This window comes from Silurus aristotelis, assembly GCF_946808225.1.
Source record: "Silurus aristotelis genome assembly, chromosome: 27".
Classification (NCBI taxonomy): Eukaryota; Metazoa; Chordata; class Actinopteri; order Siluriformes; family Siluridae; genus Silurus; species Silurus aristotelis.
Window position 1 is genome coordinate 13,630,997 of NC_139600.1, and position 17,181 is coordinate 13,648,177.

The following is a 17,181-nucleotide window of genomic DNA, read 5'->3' on the forward strand; positions in this document are numbered from 1 at the left end:
GAACTAACTAGGGTTATAAAGATTAAACCTCGTCCACAACTTTGACCCCAGAACGATCAAGTTAACATTCAAACCCGAGTTATTGCTCGACTTATTAAGTCGGACTCTGTCTTTTTTACAGCGTCATATAACTAACCTAGACGTCCATATGAGACGCGTGATTTGTGGCAGATGATTTCCTCACGACTCCAGCTTCATTGACACGTCCTGGTTACTTGCCATTCCTGTAGCAGGCCGCAATTTTGACAAGGAGAACCGGTGTTACGTTACCGCATCATCGTGAGCTATTGTTTATAGAGAGACTTAGAGAGGGACTGCTGACGTCTTTGTAGACGTATGACTTGGGAACGGTTAAACGGTTAGAGGCGTAACCATGCAGGTAGCTCAGGGTGGCGGCTGCTCCCCTTTTCAAGCAAACACTGCCACAAATACTACAAATACTACTATTGTTATTGAAATACTACTAAGGACCAATGAGGAAGCTGATACAGTAATTATTATTAAGTGATTATTTTTTTCATGATACAGAAAGTAAAAATGTTTTATTGTGGTTATTGCCTACAGGGAAAAACAATTCACTAGGGGAATGTGGTTCTATTAGACATAATTAGAAATAGTAGGTAAAGTCAGGTACTAATGTAGGTGAGGTAATTCTGGGTGCAGTTTATTCCAAAGATGTTAAATAAGGTTGAGGTCAGAGCTCTATAACAGGCCACTCAAGATCCACTCAAACCCACTGAAACCATATCTTCAGGGAGCTGGTTTCAATGAGGGACATTGTCATGCTGGAACTAGTCTGAGTCTCCTAGTTCTAATGAAGAAAAGATTTACATCCAGAGACATCCTATAAAATTGTGTGCCTTCAACTTTGTAGTAAAAGTTTGAGGAAAACACACATTTGGCTGGAAAAGTCTGGTGTCCCAATACGTTTGTTCATATCGTGCATATTCTCACCTAACTCGAGGAACGTTGTGTATGTGTTGACTCTTTAGCCAAAGTCATGCTGTAGTTAATCAACATGGGAGATAATGTGTGACTGAAGTGGAAAGCTTGAGAAAGTGGTTATTGTTTATTTCGCTCCTGTTAACCTTTAGTCAACTTCTGGAGCTGAAGTAGGTTGGGGGCTAAGAATTTAAACAGAACGGCTTTCAAGTTTTAATATGTACCACTCAAGGACAGGAATGTGGAGTTGGATGAAAATGTACAAATAATCCAATGGATTAGTAACTTCAGTACTAATTAGCTAGTTAAGTAGTTTGCTAGTGTAGAGGTGGTAATTTCACTTAATCCCAGTAATTCAATTATTTTAACACTCAACCCTACTGAATACTTTTGGGATTATTTGGAACTACACTACCTCACCTACATCAGTACCTGACTTCACTTACCCAAATCTCCACAAGAACACTCCAAAATGTAATGGATGTAATCTTACCAGAAGAGTGGAGGTTATTCTAACAGCAAATGGAGACTAAATGTAGAATGGGATGTTAATAAAGCATAAACCAATCAAAAAAAAAAAATGTTGCATTACTTGAATACTGAACCCTAAGGCACTAGGAGTTAGCCACTGTAGCTAGGTTCCAATTTCAAAGTAAGAAAGTGTCATACAAAGGATTTTCCATGTGCCCCATCCCTTCTATTGAAACACTCAATTGATAGATTTAGAGAATTTTTTTGGAGAAACGTCTGAGAAGCATGTAAGTATTTTAAAGATTCATACTTGAGTTGTTGTTGATGGTGATTTCATTTATAAAGAAAGTTTTAGCATCATTGCACAGCATTTTCACTCTCTGTTTAGTCAAGTCTGTATTACCAGTAAAGTTTATTGGAACATTTGAACGTAGGGATAAAAAACATTCGGATTTTAAATTGAATCTATTTTACACAGGTATCCTATTGCCTGACAATCAAATGCAAATGATGGTTTAATCCATGTCCAAAAAATCACAGCCATCAGTGCTGGGCTTTTTATTTTGGCACTAGGTTATCGAAAATTGCCCAAGCAAAGTTCTACAGCATTTAATGCAAACAATTTCTCATGTTCGGATGGCAATTAGACACCAGACTTAAAGGAGAAACCATGCTCATCTAACAAGGTTTAGTCCTACTGAAGTACCTGGGAATTTCTCCTTAGCACTGTTGCCTCATTCAAGACAAATTTCTGTATTAATTTCCATGAAACTGCTTTGTTTAAAATAAAATAGAAATTATATTACATATGAAAGTGAATTTAATTTAATTGACAATTACTTTCAGTACTATTATTTTAAATATTTACCAACAAATGAAACAATGAGTGTTTCATTAATTGTGGGTATTTTATTACTTCACAGCACTACTACATTCAATTCTGTGATTGATCAATGAAGGTGCAGATCACTTATCAATTGGCCTCGTTGTTTTCTCCATCATGTGAGGAAATCACACTGTAGTGAACTAAGCTGACAAGGGATATGCAAATTGCAGGACTAAATGCATTAAAATGCGTTTAAAATTTTCACTTGATTTTTGCTATCAACTTGATCAAAGTGCTATCAACATTCCAGTAAAAGTTGTTATACTTATCACAACAAACTGATCAAACACATGAAACAGCAGCAGGTGAAACCTGTGGAGGAAAGAATCAGGAGGAAATAAACTTTTTATATAAATATGGCCTTGTGAAAAGTATATTATGGCTAAGTGAAAAGTATACACCCACGCACACCCACCCACACACACACACACACACACACACACACACACACACACACACACACACACACACACACACACACACACCTGTCTTCACAGTACATACCTGCAACACATTCCTCAGGCTTGGCCAAGCTGAGAGGAGCAACCTGATTGGCTAAAAAAAAAAAAAAAAAAAAAAAAAAGAACCCAGACGACTTCACCATTTTTGCATCAGAGCGAAAGCAACGCACCTTTTAACATGAATCGTTTCTAGATTAATAGGAGTTTCTTAAACTAGAGTAATTTTAATGACAGGATCAAGTCACCAGTTGCTGCTCCTGACCTCGAAACTCCTATAAAATGTTCCTTGTGCAAAAGGTTCCAAAGGTTGAACTTCTCTACTGAGGACTGCTTTTCATTAAAGGAATAAAAAGTGGAATGAGAGTTACCCTTCATACCCTGATAACTATATATAGTTTCTAGGAACTGCACATCACCTATTGGTTTATTCCTCAACACCACAAGGTACTTCCTGTTGTCTTTACAAGTTTCTCTGTTTTTGTGTAAGGCTTTTAAGAGCCACTGACACTGGAGACTCCTTCTATAAACAAATATAAAATCAACCCAATTAATATAAATCTAAAGATATATCTAACATACACTACATGGACAAACAGTTTTTGGACACCTGACCATAAGATTGGTATGTAGTTTTTTGAACATCCAATTCCATATTTAGTCTCTATTTAATGCAATAGTGTCCTCCACTCTTCTGGGAAGACGTTCCGTTAGAGTTTGGATTAATTCAGCTACAATGGTGTTAGTAAAGTCAGATACTGATGTAGGTGAGGCGAGGAGATCTGAGGTGCAGTCAAAGTTCAATTCCCAAAGGTGTTCAGTAGGGTTGAAGTCAGAGCTGAAGTCCAGCTCTATAGCAGGAGATCCACTCTAACCAATGTAAAGCATATCTTCATGGAGCTGGCTTTGTGCAGAGAAGCATTTTGATGCTGGAACAGGTTTGGGTCTCCTAGTTCACGTAAAGGGAAAATAAAATGCTCCAGCATTCAAAATCATCCTGTGTATCATCATTGTGGTAACAGTTTGAGGAAGAACCACATATGGCTGGAAAAGTCAGGTATCCTTTTTGTTTTAATCGAAGTGTTGACAAAGCGATCCCAATGTTTTGTTTAGATTTTTACAAATATTTCCCAGTGATATTCATACAACTAAAACTCCTTTAGCATTTAATATCTGTAATATTTTACCTTTATGATTCTTTAACACAGTGGAATTTTATATCTTGTTTTTGTTTATTCTGGCAGCATTCACTTCCCTTTCTAAAACCACAGCTTCATCTGGTCGCTAGGTGTACTGTTTAGCCTTCTCTGGGAGATTACGTGTCTTGACTTAAGTGCGAAGCTGGCAGAGTTTCGAGTGCAAATCATGATTTAATCCCTGCCTTTGTTTCACTGGAATCATCAAATTTATAAAATCGCAGCTATCAGACTATCAAGGCTTTTATTTTATTTTTTCTACAAGTTGATCGAAAAATTGCCCAAGCACAGGGAATCCTACTTAATCTGGCTTCAAATTAACAGCACATTTCTAAATACTTTTGGCAACAAAGCTTTACAACATTTTATTCAAACCATTTCTTGTGTTCGGATGTCATTTAGAAAACAGATTCAAAAGAGAACCCATCCTCATCTATTAAGGTTTTCCTCCTTGTGTAGTCTCTGGAGATTTTTCCTTACCACCGTTGCAAGATTTGAGATTATATAGAGAGAGTATATAATCTATCTATTTATTTCCGCAAAGGTGCTTTGTGAAAAAGGCTACTTTTACAAATAAAAGTGTATTGAATTAAATGTAACTGTGGAAGGTGGTAACTTAAGGCATTGGACTTTGACTCTGAAGGTCATGAGTTTAAATCGCAGCCTCAACAAGCTTTCACTCCTGGGCAAAGCCCTAAAACCCATAGCTGCTCAGTTGTGTGAGAGAGACAAAAATATAAGTTGCTCTAGGAAAGAGTTTCTGCCGAAAGCCTTAAATATACATACAATTTTAGTACTATAATTTCGAAATAGTTATCAACCAATGAAAAGATTGTGTTTGTGATTGGGGTTTTTTTGTTACATCACAGTAAATTCTAAAATGTGATTGGTCAATGAAGATGTGGATCACTTTTCTATCACAGCAGCTCTAAAAGCCATAGCTGTAATTCAATAAGATACATACTGCATGGACATGGTGGTTATAATATGTTATTGTTTCTATAGAAATAACTGCTGCTTCACATAAATGGATTAAATAATGGAAAAAATGCAAACATTATTATATGATGACGTTTCTTGTAGCACTTCTGGAAGAAAGCTCCAGTGTCAGATGTTTTGTTGGTGGTAAAACTGCAACTTTGAAAAGTCTGTAGGATTTCTATAATAAATACATGCAGTGTAACAATTATAGTGTAAAAATAGTTATTGTGTGTCTATTTTTATTATTTTAATTCTATTTTCCTTTTAATTCTTTATTTGATTTACACTGACACTATATTTAGGTTAAATTATCTGGTACATTCTATTTTATTCCTCCTTTTTTTTTTTTATTCTCAAAATCTTTTTATTCTATTTTATGTCATTAAGCAATGACTAGTGTAAAGGTTTCCGATCCCGTATTATTAAACTAGAAAAGAAATATGTGTAAATGTAAATATATATATATATATATATATATATATATATATATATATATATATATATATATATATATATATATATAAAAAGCTACAAAAAGAGGTTTCTGTCCAAGAAAAAGAATAATACCCTGGCAGTCTCACTGATAACGCATACACACACAATCTGGGCCCACCCTATCAGCAAACACAGAAGGCAAAAGCTGTAGAGTCCAAAGACCAAGATGGCAGGAAATCTCACATACATACATACATACATACATACATACATACATACATACATACATACATACATACATATGTATATACACACACTCAAACATACCGATTCTCCACCATAACACTTTAAGCACCACCAATTTATGTGTTCATGAAGGTTAACCACGGCGACAAACACATCAGTTTAGTTACAATACCAGAGCTCATACACACACACACAAACACACACACACACACACACACACACACACTCACAAACTCACTCTAACACATTGCCTGAAGAAAAATGCCAGAAGTTGTCTCAAATGCATCCTTCCATGGAAACCAATTAGACACACATCACTAGAAAAAGAATTGCAACACTGTACCTGTCTCCTCAGGTGCACCTGTGTGTCCACTAGTGCTGTGTGTGTTTGTGTGTGTGTGTTTGTGTGGGGCCAGCTCACACACAAACACACTCTCTTGTGCTCCTCACCTGAATATTCACTCTCTCTATCTCACACTCCCTCTCTCTTTACACGCACACGGGTACTGGTACGGCCAGTGAAGTGTGTGTTTGTGTGTGTGTGTGTGTGTGTGTGTGTGTGTGTGTGTGTGTGTGTGTGTGTGTGTGCGTGTGTGTGTGCTTGTGTGTAGGAGGTGGTGAAGTGTTTGCTCAATGCTTGCTTTGCGGGGTGGGGCAAATAAAAAGGTGCCCCCTCCTACCAAGTGCTCTCTACTTCCAGGATTTCGAGAGAGAGCAAAGTTCTTGGGTGTGACAGGAGAGATAAAGCAGGAGCACAAGCAAGCAGGAGAGAGAGAGAGTCTGTGTGTGTAAGAGTGAGAGAGAGAGCAAGAGAGAGAGAGAGAGAGACAGCGAGATTGGAGTGAAAGTTCTAATAAACAGAGATGCTCCACATAATCTGTATGTATATATACATATATTCAGCCAGTGTTGAGATTCTGAATTTACATGTAAATGCTTCTGGAACATCTTATTCCACATTTAATTCTCATCCACTGTTTTAATAATCTCCACTCTTCAGGGAAGATGTTCCACTAGATTTATTTCTTTGTGCTCATTTAGCAACAAAAGTGTATGTAAAGTCAGGTGCTGATGTAGGTGAGCATGAGGAGGGCTGGGGTGCAGTCAGCGTTCCATGTCATCATTTTCAACAGGGTTGAAGTCAGAGCTCTTTAGCATGCCAATCAAGATCTTCACATCTCGATGCATAGCCAACGATATGATACATTAAAGATACATATGAAGCAGCGATGCGCTATGATTCTCCCATTACGATCTGATTTCAGTTTGATTCAACAAAAGGCGAATCAATGCAATATGATGCAAAGGAACAAATATGATGCTCTGCAATTCAAAATGTACATATACTTTTATTTCTTTGGTTCAGACAGACAGAAAATCATACATTTACTTGGGTGCCTTTTGATTTCTAACACATTGCCTTTTCACAACCAGGCCGTTGTAGTGCAAAAAAAACTTATCAAATTTAACCAGACGTGCTTTTCCTGTTCTGTCTTCAGGAAAATGCAGCGCTACCTCTGCCATGTTAATCTGTATTCTATGTGACTCGCACACGCCTCGGTCTCCATTGTGTTGTGATACGTCATATCCATGTAGCCGCAGCGTCGCTGAGAGAACGCGCTTGAGAAACAGTTTAGTGAGGAGAAATCGATCTACATATCAAATATTGGTCACAAATTATCGGTTACTTTCATTTATAATTATAAATATTGTCATGCAGGAGCAGGTTTGGGTCTTCTACATCAAGTGAAGGGAAAATTTTATACTTCTGCATCCAGAGACTTTTTATACAACTGTATGCTTCCACAACTGGCTTAAAAATTTGTGTGTCCCAATACTTTTGCCCATACAGTGTATGTTCCATCTAAACACTCCTAGTTCCTCAGGCTTCTAATACAAATTCACACGTGCCTTAGTCACGATGTTTACACACAGTACTATTTATTATCCATGAAATGAGAGTAATACAGTAATATAGCCAGAAGGCATATTCTAATATTAGCACCGTTTCCTCAATAACAGTGCGATCTCTCACACACTCTTACACACCCTGTAACACACAATTATTTTATTTACTGCACCTTCATCTCCTCCTGAGAAGGATTGCAAAACTTCTCCTCTTCATGCTTTAATCGTCCTGAATTAAATGCTGAAATCTGATTGGTCAATGGCCTGATATCTATTTTCATATCTATTTCATATCTATCTGTGAGGTTTCAACACGGTTGTCCTAATATGTTATACTAAACAGATGCGGACAAAAAAGTGTGTGTTTGTTTAAAAAAAAAGCTGACAAGGGAATGTTTATAGCTGCTATAAAGTAAGCGATAAGGGGAACAAACTTCTTTTTTGTGGCTATTTTACAACATTATCTGTAACTATAAACAGATAAAAGGTACAACCTGTTGATCCAAGTTGTGAGATTAATAAAATTCTATGGGACGTGGCATTTTTAGGGTAAATGATCGACCTCAAGATGGCTCCTGTGACTCCGATACAGAAGGGAAACCTGTTGTAGATATATATTTCCTGATTTCGTGGAAGCTGAAACTCAAACAGTACATTTTGACAGGGTTCAAGATGGAAAAATCAGCCCAGGAACTTGACCTGAACAATGTGATCTAGGGATAAAACGTGTGCATTTGTAATAAATCAGGTCTATATGAAGTGATAAACTGATAATGAATAGAAAAAATATAGCGAGTTCTGATCATCAGCTTTCGTGTATTTAACTGCTGAGTCACTCAAGTCATATGATGATGGTCATACTCGGTTACACATTCAACTTTTACCTAAACAGTGACTTATTTCATGTGTGTCTGTGTGTGTATGTGTGTGTCGAGAAAAAAAAAAAAGTGTAGAGAAAAGCAAAGTGCTAATATAAAGGACACACTAACAGGAAATTATAGAGGTCATATTGAGTTCCTGTTCCAGGTCATCGGCTGATCTTGTTGACCCCAAATGTCCGGTCAGAAATCAACGAGACAGTGTGCACATGCACACACACACACACACACAAACCAAATTACAACATCTACCTCTCAAGCTGAACCTTGAAATGGAGAAAATCCTGGGGGTTAAATTGATTGGATTGCTATGGCAACATCATAAACCCCCACCACGAGTATTATGGGTAAGCCATAAAACCAGGTTAGCACGACTAACGTGTAAACAAGCCTTGATGAGGAGCAAAGTCTTCTTTCAAAAGACATATATTCATTAGTGGTTTAAAATCGTTGCATTCGAATACACACGCACACACACACACACACACACACACACACACACACACACACACACACACACACACACACTATAAATTGAGACCTGACTTTACCAGCCATATCAGGTTCTTCCTCAAACTGTTACAACAAAGTTGGAGACACACAACTGACAAATAAGATATATTCTTTACATGGGTTGGAGTGGTTCTTGAGTCACCTGCTGTAGAGCTCTGACCTCATCCCAACTGATCATCTTTAGGATGAATGTGAACACTGACTGCACCCCAGCCTTCCTCCTCTCAACCAGTACCTGACAAATCTCCACAAAATCTAGTGGAACATCTTCCCAGAAGAGTGGAAGTTATTCTAATAACAAATAGGAACTGAAAGTGGAATGTTCAAAAGCATGCACAATTGCATTGTGTTGAATCAAAATACATCATAATAGGGGTCAATCGTTTCACAACGGTAGCTGCTTTATTTGTATCTTTGATGTATCGTATCATTCATATATTCGGGTATTAGAAAAAAACCTACACTTATCTCTTCATTTCCATTTTCTTTAAACTGTATAATTCATATTTAAAGGGAACGAGCCACACCCCGGAAAAATCCCTTTGTGTGACCTGATTATTTGTAATGAAATAGCACCACATTACCGGCATAAATATTTCAAGATATCACTTATTACAGCACACAGGCTCGCCTACAGAATTAATGAATAAACAGCGTGGGTGGAAGATCAGAGAAATATGAACCATAGAGTAGGATGTAGGATAGTGTGTGTGTGTGTGTGTGTGTGTGTGTGTGTGTGTGTGTGTGTGTGTGTGTGTGTGTGTCAGACACTTGAGGTTTTGTCAGGTGCTGCATTATTTAAGGCATCAAACTGGAAAATCAGGTTGAACTCCAGCTTTAAATGTCTGCTGCAAAATATACTATTTAAAACACACACACAGACACAAATACACGTGTCACTTGCTTATAGCAAGTCAGGATGTATGTTTCTGTCACAGCATAACCTATTGAGTCAAGGTCATCTGATGATTTTTGTCTGAGTTTGTGTATGTGTATTTTAAATGTGTTTGTATCCCTAATTGTGCATTTATACACTTTTGCTGTGTATTTTGGCTTTTCTATATAATGTTGCATTTATTGTGAAATAATCAGTTTGAATTCATTGTGATATATATATATATAAGCACAAAATTACTCAAAAACAAACAAAGTGAAACAAGTACAGAACAAAACAGGAAGTAGCAACATGGGAATTTCCCTAAGGATCACATGAAGAAGAGAATCACATTTTCTGGTTCTTTTCCTGATTTAGTGTGCTACTGTGATTGTGACTGACAAAGCCATAGCCATGTCAAAGTCTAGCAAATCAAACAGGGTACAATGAAATTAGGAGACAAATTAAGAAAGAAAGAAAGAAAGAAAGAAAGAAAGAAAGAAAGAAAGAAAGAAAGAAAGAAAGAAAGAAAGAAAGAAAGAAAGAAAGAAAGAAAGAAAGAAAGAAAGAAAGAAGTGCATTAGTGTGAGTTGTGTGGGTTGAGGGGGAATAAACAAAAAAGAAAGGAAAAGAAAATATTTCACAGAAACGAATAAACTGGTAGCAGAACTAGCGAGAGTTCGCGTGGTTCATGCTGTAGACTACTAGAGCACACTGACGCAACATGTCTGAAGTGAGGAGGAAAATCGCTGAGTGCTACAGATATTACTTGATTATTGAAGAAAGGACAAACAACACAACAAAACCTTGGCCTGTTTTTTAAAACATATTGTTTCAGTTGATGTTCTATGTTCTGAAAAGATCCATATTTATGTCCATGTTCATCATTTACACAAAAAATCAAACTCAAATAAAAATGTTTGCTTTTTTTTTGTTTCTTTTTTTTTATTAATATTCAAAAAGGAAGCAAGTGAAACTTAAAAAACAAAACAAAAAAAAAACGAGTAGCAGGAAGAAGTAGCCAGTGCACTGAAAATTAAACTACTTTACCTGCGGACTTTTGCGGGCAGGAGCGGGACAAAACTTCAATATTGGGGGTGGGAGCGGGAGAAAATAACATGTGACAGGCAGACAGACAGACAAAAAGAAAGAAAGAAAGAAAGAAAGAAAGAAAGAAAGAAAGAAAGAAAGAAAGAAAGAAAGAAAGAAAGAAAGAAAGAAAGAAAGAAAGAAAGGACACTTTCTTGTGTGTGAATGACTATTATTATTATTACTGTTATTATTATTATTAAAATTATAACTGATTCAGACTTTGCTACTTGAACACTCTGCAGTTTGAGTGAAACAGATGAAATGCTGGACATGTAAATGTTCCCTTGAACAGATGGATGCAGTGGTTTGCAAATGTTGCCGCTAATCTTACCCATGATGCCGTTTGCACAGTTGTGGTGAGCAATCTGCAACTCTCATCATCTGCTTGCTGCCTGAATCTACTACAGTCCTTCCCTACACAAATCAGTTATTTATATATATATATATATATATATATATATATATATATATATATATATATATATATATATATATATATATATATATATATACACACACACACCATGATTTGTCTAAATACTACATTCTGATCAGAGGTGGGAAGTAATGAACTACAAATATTTTGTTACTGTACTTAGGTAGTTTTTCTGGTATCAGTATTTTACTTTACTATTTATTTTTTGGACAATTTTTTACTTTCACTCATTACATTTTTTACAGAAATATCTGTACTTTCTACTTCTTACGTTTTCAAACCAGGCTTGTTACTTTAGTTTTAAACACGCACCCCAGATGTGGGCTAGTTTACAAAACTAACAATGAGCAAGGCAGAAGACAACAAGAAGTGACGATCACCTGATCATCATCATCTTCTCTCTGCTTGTGTTCTATATGGTGGTTGTTCAACCTGGATACATTCATGTGAGGTCCAGTTACCAGCGTGACAATAAAACAGGTAGTACTATAAAACGAAGTACTAATGGCTACTTTTTACTTAATTACATGTCAGAGCCCATACTTCTTTACTTTAACTTGAGTAAAAAAGGAGAGTCAGTGCTTCAACTTCTACTAGAGTATTTTAAAACATGAGTATCTTTACTTCTACTTGAGTGAAGAATGTGTGTACTTTTGCCACCTCTGATTCTCATTGCCTGAAAAGGTGTGAGTTCAACATTATAAACATACAGGCATATCAGCTGTTTACTCAAAACTCTTTCCTCGTATCTCTCAGCCTGAAAGGAAGCTGGGGTCAGAGAACAGGGGCAGCCATGATACAGCACCCTGTAGCACAGACGGTTAAGGGCCTTGCTCAAGGGCCCAACAGTGGTAGCTTGGCAGTGCTTGGGCATGAACCTCCCGACCTTCTGATCAGTGATCCAAAGTTTGAACCACTGATCTACCACTTCCCTATCTAAATTTAGGGAGTAATTTATTAAACAAAAATGTATATATGCAATTATTTCTCCATTTAACGCTGCATTGAAAAAATGTCTATTGCTAAAATCATTATACAAACAACATTGACCTAATATTTCTCTTTATTACACCGTTAATTAAAACAAATATGAGTATTAATATTACATGATTAATATTAAATTATTAATAGTTCACTTATGTTAAACCTGAAATTATCTCTATTCTATTTGGCAATATTTCTATTTATGGATAAAGAGTATATTTGTTGGTACAGGATGTCTTTAGATGTTAGCATGACATTTTCCCTTTACTTGAACTCAGAGATCCAAACCTGTTCCAGCATGGCAATGCCCCTGTGCACAAAACCAGCTCCATGAAGATATGCCTTATATGGGTTGGAGTGGAAAATCTCTTGCTATAGAGCTCTGACCTCAGCATTACTGAACAGATTTTTTTAATGCTGACTGCACCCCAGGCCTCCTCACCTCACCCACATCAGTACCTGACTTTACTCACACTCTTGTGGCTGAATTTCACACAAAGAAATAAATATACTGTGGATGGAACATGACGATCATGTAAAGAAGAAAAGCAAACTTGATCAGTGTTTGTTCCTTGTTTTTGGAATATTGTGGACTTGGCCAACGAGCTCGGAGAGCAAAGTTACACTACTTATACTCTGAAAGTCAAGGAATATACATTTATTTTGTAATAAAGATAGATAGATAGATAGATAGATAGATAGATAGATAGATAGATAGATAGATAGATAGATAGATAGATAGATAGATAGATAGATAGATAGATAGATAGATAGATAGATAGTTAGTTACTTCTCACACACTTTTAAGTTTATTTTAAGTTACAAGATTGTCACAATCTAGGAGGAGTAACTGAGGGAACATGAAGTGTGTAGAGTCTCTGGGCAACATAAAAATTGTAAAGTAATAAAAAAAGGCCAAAAACTGAGTAGAAGTGTGTAGGACACATACGGGGAGACAAGTGCATGTAACAAACTATAGATCTAAAGAACAAATCAGTGATTTAAACAGTATAATGTCTAATAAACAGAGAAGTAAGATTAATGACACAAAAGGAGAAGTGTGTGTGTGTGTGTGTGTGTGTGTGTGTGTGTCCATGTCCAAAATTATACCATAATCAGCTCCTCCCCCAATAACTCACCACCAAAGTATAAGAAGGATGGGTCTACTTTACACACACGCACACACACACACACACACACACACACACACACACACACACACACACACACACACACACACACACGGATACACACACCTCTCTCTTTCCAGTCCAGAGGAAGAAAGCATTCATTGTGAAGAGAAGGGACAGGTATGTTGTGTGTGTGTGTGTGTGTGTGTGTGTGTGTGTGTGTGTGTGTGTGTGTGTGTGTGTGTGTGTGTGTGTGTGTGTGTGAGAAAGATGGTGATGGGAAGAAAAGCAGAAGGGAAAGGGGAGAGATCCTGTTTCTATCTTGCTGTATCTCACACAAGCACACATGCATACACACACACACACACACACACACACACACACACACACACACACACGCACACATACAGCATCCAGATGTCTGTCAGGGTTAAAGTCATGCTGGGGAAGATCACATGACCAATCATATGACTAAAAAGTCCTAAGACGGAAAAGTGACCTCAGGGTTTCTCAGTCCCTTTCTGTTGCACGTGCACATGTGTGGATGTGTGTGGATGTGTGTGTGTGTGTGTGTGTGTGTGTGTGTGTGTGTGTGTGTGTGTGTGTGTGTGTGTGTGCTTGTTGAGTTATTGTTGAGTTTTGCACCAGTCTTCAATACACAAACCCCCCAACAAACACCTGAAAGTGCTGACTTCTGAAAACTGATAAGCATCAACACACAGACAGTAGAAACTGGTTTGGTCTCAGCCAATTAGATCACACTCCCACAGTCACCTCTCTCTTACTCTGTCTCTCTCTCTCTCTCTCTCTCTCTCTCTCTCTCTCTCTCTCTCTCTCTCTCTCACACACACACACACACACACACACACACACACACACACACACACCCTGTTCCCTCGAATTGTTATGAAACAAACATCCGTGCACATTTTAACAATGCATTATTTGCACTAAAAACACTGACTCCTACAGTCACCTGATCACACACATACACACACACACACACACACACACTCCCCCCTCAGATAGAGCCATCCAAAACACACTTCGCATTCCCTTTCCATAAGTTTTCTAAAACTACAACCCCCACGATGCAAAACAACGGGATGCTGCCTCTAGGCTAGAACCTCTGACCTGAACCCAACAGCAAGAACTTAATCAAATATACTGTCTCGTTCTTTTTCTCTCACACACACACACACACACACGCGCGCGCACGCGCAATGCGGGACTGAAACTTAAATCATTGGCTTACAAAACACTGACACTGGAGACTCCTTCCCAAATCAAGACATAGGTCACATGTGCTGTCGCTATGGCAACACTAACGACCGGACAAGTTGCATGCCTTTTCAACCTTTTCAACTCTTTTTATATCGGCACAAACAAACAAACAAATGAACGACACTAATAGCAGGAAGCAACGCTACAGTAAATAAACTTTTTGTCTAAGCTGTGTTCTGTGTTTGTGTGTATACTGTATATATACACACACACACACACACAGAAGCACCCACACACACACATACACACACACACAGGGGAAGAAAAGAACAGTCCAAGGTCACACTGATCCTCTGATCATCACTCGTTCCATCTCTGGGTTCTGTTGGGATTTGTGTGTGTGTGTGTGTGTGTGTGTGTGTGTGTGTGTGTGTGTGTGTGTGTGTGTGTGTGTGTGTGTGTGTGTGTGTTCGATTGAGCCATCTGAGTGTGTGAAACCCAACTCTTTCACACACATTAAATTACAGCACACCCCCTGAGTGCAGTTACACAACACACACAAACACACACACACACACACACACACACACACACACACACACACACACACACACACACACACACACACACAAACTTCCAACCGAGTATTTTTTTTCGCAACATTGAAAGACTCCGACTTTAAAACTGACAGAGAGACCAAAAAGAAGAAAGGGAGACAGAAAGAAATACAGTGAGAGAGAGGAACAGAAAGACTGTAAGTGAGAGAGAGAGAGAGAGAGAGAGAGAGAGAGAGAGAGAGAGAGAGAGAGAGAGAGAGAGAGACATACAGACAGACAGAAGACAGACAAACAGACAGACAGACAGACAGACAGACAGACAGACAGACAGACAGACAGACAGACAAAAAGAAAGATAGAGAAGAGATATACAAAAAAAGAAAGAAAGAGAGAAACAGAAAGACTAAGTGTGAGAGAGAGAGAGAGAGAGAGAGAGAGAGAGAGAGAGAGAGAGAGAGAGAGAGAGAGAGAGAGAGAGAGAGAAAGGAAGAGAAAGAAAGGAAACAGGCAGACAAAACAAGAGAGAGAGAGGGAGAGAGATAGAGAGAGAGGGTCATTCTGTAACTATCATAATAAATAAGGTCAAAGGAGTCATCAGGGCCTCAGCACCATCTGCACGGCAAAGAGCGAAAAAACATGAGGAAGAAAAACAGGTGGCTAAAGAGAGAGCGAGAGAGACAGAGACAGAAAAAGAGAGAAAGAGAGAGTTAAGTGAGTGGTGTAAATCAGGTAAAAGAGAAGGTGTGTGTCGCACCTGCAGCGTTCAGTAGCTGTCAAAAGTGGACGTCTCATTCAGCAGCGTTGTAATCCAGAAGCTGTCATCATCCAACCTGTTCCTTTAGCCGTGTGACACCCCGAGCTCAAAGCACAGAAACCACAGCACACACGCTTTCTCTCTTCTACAAACCTTCTCCTTCTTCTCCTTCTTCTCCTTTTTGTTCTGATTTCTGCCTCGAGAACTCTTTCGTTTCCCCGTCTGTGCTGACGCTCCTTCTCACACTTCTCTCTGACAAGAATGGAGGGAGGGAGAGAGGGAGGGAGGAATAGAGAGAGAGAGAGAGAGAGAGAGAGAGAGAGAGAGAGAGAGAGAGAGAGAGAGAGAGAGAGACTGGGTGGAGGCAGAGAGAGCGAGAGAGAGAGAGAGAGAGAGAGAGAGAGAGAGTAATTAGCACTAGTCTCAGTACCTGCCTCTCACTGCCATAATCTGCACATTCCTCTCATCAGATTAAGAGGAAAAAAAGAGGAATAAAAAGATGATGAAGGAATACGAGTCAGGGAATAAAAGGGACAAAAAAGTTCTAGAATGTTTGCAATAAAGAACGAAACATGAAAAACTATAAAGAGATAAGATCTAAAGTATAGATGTGTGTGTGTGTGTGTGTGTGTGTGTGTGTGTGTGTGTGTGTGTGTGTGTGTGTGTGTGTGTGTGTGTGTGTGTGTGTGTGTGTGTGTGTGTGTGTGTGTGTGTGTGTGTGTGTGTGTGTGTGTGTGTGTGTGTGTGTATAACAACTGAACATACAGTACCAGGAAATGTTTCGTTTCATGTCACAGTGGTTGGGTTGGTCTGTGCAACTTATTCCTATTGTGTGTGTGTGTGTGTGTGTGTGTGTGTGTGTGTGTGTGTGTGTGTGTGTGTGTGTGTGTGTGTGTGTGTGTGTGTGTGTGTGTGTTGCCTCAGAAACTCACCAAACCAGAATGCTTCCAGGTACTTGCACTGGAAACACTATCCTCACTCAACCTGGACAACAGCCAAAACAGCATTCCACACACACACACACACACACACACACACACACACACACACACACACACACACACACACACACACAGAGGTTTAGGTGAAAAGCAGCAAATTCACACTGGTCATGCTTTTAGGTCAATGCATTATCACTTCATTCATTTATTCTCTCTCTCTCCCTCACCTCTCACACCTGTACACACACGCGCGCACACACACACACACACACACA

General features: G+C 38.4%; 1 protein-coding gene across 12 annotated transcripts in view; it reads right to left on the reverse strand.

Annotated features, from left to right (window-relative positions):
- The window catches only part of rbm47 (RNA binding motif protein 47), a 37,744-nt gene extending 20,563 nt beyond the window's left edge, over nucleotides 1-17,181 (reverse strand). Inside the window, exons 1-3 of one of the 12 annotated variants that reach the window (XM_083532881.1) lie at nucleotides 17,134-17,181; nucleotides 16,898-16,949; nucleotides 15,966-16,217 (exon numbers count right to left, since the gene is read on the reverse strand). The gene's annotated coding sequence lies outside the window, so the exon portion shown is untranslated. Of the gene's footprint in view, nucleotides 1-136; nucleotides 315-5,958; nucleotides 6,202-15,965; nucleotides 16,633-16,897; nucleotides 16,950-17,133 lie in introns of those variants that run through there. The other 11 variants (XR_014531986.1, XR_014531987.1, XR_014531988.1 and 8 more) reach the window with 11 other exon arrangements.